Raw genomic sequence first — 6,000 nt, 5'->3', positions numbered from 1 at the left:
TTGGATCAAGCCTATCTTTGTTTTTTTCTATTCATCTAGGGCTATATGACCTAATCAACAGATTAAATGTCAAATAAACAGTACATTGGGCCTTTGGAGAATTTTATTGGTGGATATCCAGTCACTATTATTTTTTCCCATGGTATGGCCCACCTGAGATTTATATTCCTCTCATTTTTAGTATCAAGCTCTAAAATAATCTTTAAAAATGATGCATGAATAATTTAAAGAGAAAAAATATCCATGACGACTTGAAATGGGATAATTTTGAAAGTAAACGTTTTTGTTTAATAAAAAATTTACTGAAAAACTATTCAGTAATTTCCTTCCTTCGCATCAATGGCATATCAACAAACGCCAACATTTTCTCAACTCCGGGTTAAAAATTCACCGTTGACAAACATGCCTTCTTAGGCTCTTTTTTTTTTTTTTTTTTACAATGTTGATTGTGAAATGATGGCAACTCATGCTCCTCACACGAGGCTAAAGTACAACAATAATGGCTATCAAGCTGTCGGTAGAGCGTTGCGCCAGATGTGCGGCTGTGGAGTTAGCTAGCATAGAACAGGAAGTGGATTGGCTGGTGTAGCTCACATCAGCATCAACTATATAACTGGTGTATTGAAATCAGCAAGTTATGTGGGTCGGATTATGAGGTATGCGTTATATCTAAACCCTTCGTTCATTTGGTAAGCTTGTCTTAAACATTGGGACTAAAAATACGACATATCTAACGATCAAGTGGGCCCACTGCAAAAACCCGTGGGGGATTAGGCGTCTACCGTTAAAACCCTTTTTGGGTCACAAAAGTTTTGGATGAATATGAAAATTTTTCATCTTCATTCATGTCTTTGTGACCTCACGTAGAGGTTGTATGTAAAATAAACGTCATGGTGGACCTAAAAAATTTTAGTGGTGAAAATCTATATCTCCGCCGCTATGTATGGTGTGGTCCAGATGATCTTTGGATATGATTCTCTTCTTGGATATGCTCTCAAATGATCTCTAAAAATATATGAACGGTGAAGATATGATAAATGCATCACTGTGGGCCATGTAACTTTGATCTCCTTTGAACCGTTCGTACAACTCGGAGCTCGAGGAGCGTCAGTGGTGTGTGTGGTACACCAGCCAATCTGCTTCCGTATAGAACAAGGTTTTAGGAAGGAAAAAGCCCTAATGCTTCAGTGACCTTTAACAGCACGTCGCCGTCGATCCCAAAATCTTCCTTTCGATTCTCTCAATCCACGCTACCATCGAAGACAAACATTTACCCGTTCAATCGACCCTACAAGAATATCAATCAGCCAAAACAACGAAGAAGATTGATTTCCCCACGTCCGTACGTGTGAGAAGCTCAAGTTTTCTGTTTTTGTTTTTATTGATTTAAAGCTTGAAAGAGGTAATTCTTCCAGTCAATATCTGTTTTATATATATATATATATATATATATATATATATATATATATATTCTCATTTTCTATGTAGGTTTTTGGTAATTTTGGTCCTCCTTTTTTTTTTTCCATTTTGGGAGGCTTTGAATAATCTTGTTCTACAGCCCTTTAATTCTGCGGGGCCTACAATGGTGTGTGTTTCGCATGGCATCCAACCCGTCCAGTCCATCGTGTGGGCCACTACACTACAGTAGTGTTTTCATCTCTTTGGGATTTCAATCTTGCGCACTTGGTTGGATCCTAGGCACAATAGTTTTGTCTTCCGTTTGGATAGATTGGGTAATCTTGTCGAGTGGCACAATTGTTTTTGGACCCTGTCGTGAGTAGCAGGGTTGTTTGCCTTGCAGGTTTACTTCATGATTGTCATTGTAGTTCTTGTTATTTAGTCCAACTTTCCTGAGGAGGGCATTCCCTGAACCCATATTCATCTCAAGGTTGTTGTTAGATGATTGAGGGTCAGAGTTGTTTTTCCTAATGACCTCCTTTATAGAGGTCAGTTCACTTTGCCTGTTAGAGCATTCAACTGAGTGATGATGCTTCTGTTTGTATGACTAATTTGTTTAAGTGCATATGCATTATCTATTTTAGAGGTTTCAACATAAAATAAGAGATGTTTGGAGCAGATACAATGTAAAATAGAGCAGATACAACATAAAATAAGTGAGATTGGAGAAATTAGATATAATTTATCTAGAAAAACCTGTTAAATACAGCAGATATGAGGAGATCTGAAAGTCTATTACGAGTTAAAATAATATATGAACCCTTCAATATTATATAGGCCAGATCCTTCGACAACAAAATTCCCAAAAAGAGAGAAGGAAATAGATTTAAAAAAAAAAAAAAAAAAAAAACCTTTATGAAGCTTCTCTTATCTCCTCTTCGAAGAGATCAAAATATCTCAGAAAATCCTTTGTGACGGACAAGTATGAAATGCATGCCTTTTTAGGAAGTGAAACTCGTTTTGAATGTTCTTTCGGATTTCTGAGCTAGTTGGTTCCATAACATGGAGTCTTTGACCTATTTGTTTGGATCTCAAAATGCGATGGGGTTTGGTTGCTCACTGCCTGAAAATGAAAACTGGTTGCAACCGGTAACCTCTCAACCCAAAGCGCTGGTCTGGATGCAAGCAAAGTTGGATCAGGACATATGCCTTGCTTGTCAAACACGTGGAAGAGACTAAAATGGAATGTGGGACACCTGGGGAGCTTAATTTGGGTGGTGGATGTAAAGCATTTATAGGCATGTGTGCCCTTACATGTGGTACATGTTTTTTTGAAGATTGATGGTGACACGTGTGCAAATATGGCACGCTTGATCTTGGACAATTGCATATATGGCACATTTGGCATTGGTGACACATGTATGGACCATTGTGTTCCTATTATGCATCCACACAATGGTTTGAGAGGTGGACAACATCTTTAATAAATGATTAATGGGCTAATGTTACATAATGCATGTACTTGTCCACACGAAAAACCAATATATATTATCATCATATGCATGAAATAATCACATCCACACATGTAAACATGTGTATTTATCTATATGTATATTAGTACAATGAGTTGGACATATAATGTAATACTTTTTTTTGGGAGTTAATGTGTACTTTGGTGTAATATGATGATGGATTCACAAGCACTTAAAATTAAGGGGTTGTTTGGATTTGAGCAAAGTTGTGCCCTAACCATAGTCATGGAAAATTGTATATGTCCATGCTTTGTCAACCTCTTTGTGCACGGGAACTAGTGCACTTTTGGACAAGTAGTTATGAATGTGATCATTAGGCTACAAAGTCTTTCATGGAAAGGTGGAACTAATTTATTAGATACATGCATGTGGAGCCTACTTATGGGCAACCACTAGTGGGTAGGTCCCACATGGCTTTCCCTTGGAATATCTTTGGTGTATATTCTGTTTTTAACTTTTTTCCTCGAAGTTATAATTTGAATTCGAATTCAAACAAGAGAAGATTGTAATAAGGTAGAGAGTTCGAATGTGACAAGGATCATATCTACATTCCTAATTCTCTCAGTTCCTCTTTTTATAAAAGGGACAGGCATTCTCTCGGTAAAGGCACACAACTGAGTAAACTCCTAGACAAAAAATTGAGAGAGAACAACAAGAGAATTAATTGAATATCCATTAGGCTGGTTTTAGATGATCTAAATTGTTGCTTGTGTTTGATGGCCATCATAACCATAGGATTAATAAGGTGATTAACTCATTTGCGCTCTTGTAGTAGTTAGATAAATCGTTGGATGAGGGTCACCTATCTTTGACTTTACGAGGTCCTTAAAATTGTGTAGAGATAATTAGATATTATGTTATCGAGCCTTTCAAAGTTGTATAAGAGTAACTTTGACGGATCTCCAATTCACAAGGATTAACATTGCATCGAACATTGAAATGAGTGCCCTTTTCCAACTTGCACTTTTTTTTTTTTCTAAGTTGATGTTCTTTATTAATTTCATTAGATATTACCTCATGAACTTTTGATCAAAACTCAACCATCTATTAATCTTCTTGATTTTTAATAGAGATAACGGCAGTTATGGCTACCATTGATGTTAGTGTTGGCAGCCATAGCCACCAATTAATGGAAAAAAAAGGGAAGTGAGTTACTGACACCTCGTGCGCTACAAAAAAAATAAAAAAAATAAAAAAGTGTTAGTAAGGTTGGTAGCCATGACCACCATCTTTGAGGGATGAAAGACATAACCACCACCAAAATAGAGAATGGAGAAGTAAAGCAGTTGTTTGTTGCATGGCACAAGAAAATAGATAAATAAAAATGAGCATTAATTAGATACATCCTGTCCTTACTCCTTATGACTTGAGTTTGTCCTTTTTCTATAAATTGGGTTTTTGGAAACTTTTATTTTCCATTGCAATTCAAAAATCCTAACAGGAACTGCATTCCTATCACCCTAATCCATGCATTGGACTTTTATGCGTAAACTTCAACAAGTGCATCCCGTGTCACTTTAGCGGTCTTAGGTACCTCATATGTAGGTATGAGCTCCCTGCGCAAGGTTCTCAACAAGGTGTTATAAGCTAAACTGTTGTTCATCTGCCATTTTAGGTAATGGGTAAGTATCTCTCGCAGTGGTTGATTTGCCTTTCAGGTTAAGCTCCTCTACAACCAATTCCATAGTGTATGCTAAGTCATCTATGAGGATTCTCGCAGCGGGAACAATCTTCATAGTTGTTATTGTCAAATTTTTTACCTTTATACATCGAAAAAATGTAATTACTTAGCTAATGCTATGTGTATTGGCATTTATCATCAATGTTCTCTATGCTATGCAAATCACTTTGTTAAAAAAGTAATTTATCTATCTCATATGAGATATGAAAATCCACATACCTAGAGTGGATGTTGCAGAATAATCAAGTTCTCAAACAAGATGAACAAATATGTTTTTTTTTTTTTTTTTTGCAACAAATATTTGTATAACATATTCAACCCTCCATTATAGGCGCAAGAATAATTTTGGTGGTAGAGACGAGCTCCCACTCACGTTATGCACACAACTTTAAAGAATGATTGATCGGCATTGGTCCAAATCTGGGTCCGCTTGATTTAAAAGGTCGAAGACAACACTCAAGGCAATGCTTATTGTCTATTTGCTTCACTACATGTGGTCTCTTATAGTTTTGGATGAAAAGATGGTAAAAAATATGCTACTATTGCCTATAAATGAATAGGCCCACCTACCCCATCACTCGAGCTCATTAATCAGGCCCATTCCCTTTCAATTTTTTTCTCATCTTCCTTTTTCAAGAAAACTTGCCACCCATCTTTCCATCAAGGCAACCATTGCTACATCTCATACACCTCCCAAAGAGTTTGTACACAGCAAGGTTGACAAACAAGATGAATGGATCAGAATCCTGATTGGATGTGTGTATGAATGGTTATGATGATTTCAAAGTTTGTTTACTATGATTGGGTAGTCCAAAATTGAAGTGGATGGTCAGATATCTTTATTTAGTGTTGATGAGTTGTTTCAACGATAGGTTTGGAGAACGAACGTGAATACTAAGATATATGAGGGTCCAAAGCTCAAAATAGTGTGTGTATGCAAGTATAAGAGTGTGTACTCAAAGCATCTATTTTTTTTCCTACACTCTAAGATACACGTGGCAAAGCACTCGTGTACCCACTTGTGCGCTGAAATTCTTAGGATGTTACATTCTACCACCCTTACAAGAATTTCGTCATCGCAATTAAGTCGCACCTACTAAGCTAGCGAATGAAGATACTACCCTACGGTGTCTAAGTGTTTGCTATGTTCCACAAGTCGTAGGTTAGCATGCACACAAGTATGTTTAACTACCTATATAAATTCAGGTTCTTACACTCATCTCTCAGAGTTGGTGGCCATGGTTGCTGCCCTTAGTCTCCATTTTTTTTTAATAATTAACTTCTTTTAGTTGTAGCACACAAGGTTTGACCAACAACCCATTTCCCTTTTTATTAATTAGTGGCAATGGTTGTCGACACCAACCTTTGTAGTTCTGCAAAAATCAAGAA

At 36.8% G+C, this 6,000-nt stretch overlaps 1 protein-coding gene across 6 annotated transcripts in view; it reads left to right on the top strand.

The window, feature by feature from the left end:
* Nucleotides 1-1,137: 1,137 nt before the first annotated feature.
* The window catches only part of LOC131227721 (uncharacterized), a 47,401-nt gene continuing 42,538 nt past the window's right edge, over nucleotides 1,138-6,000 (top strand). For 2 of the 6 annotated variants that reach the window (XM_058223527.1, XM_058223525.1), the window contains exon 1: nucleotides 1,140-1,402. The gene's annotated coding sequence lies outside the window, so the exon portion shown is untranslated. Of the gene's footprint in view, nucleotides 1,403-6,000 lie in introns of all 6 variants that reach the window. The other 4 variants (XM_058223530.1, XM_058223524.1, XM_058223529.1 and 1 more) reach the window with 4 other exon arrangements.

The sequence above is a fragment of the Magnolia sinica genome, chromosome 15, assembly GCF_029962835.1.
Source record: "Magnolia sinica isolate HGM2019 chromosome 15, MsV1, whole genome shotgun sequence".
Taxonomy (NCBI): Eukaryota; Viridiplantae; Streptophyta; class Magnoliopsida; order Magnoliales; family Magnoliaceae; genus Magnolia; species Magnolia sinica.
This window is presented reverse-complemented; position numbering and strand designations above follow the sequence as displayed.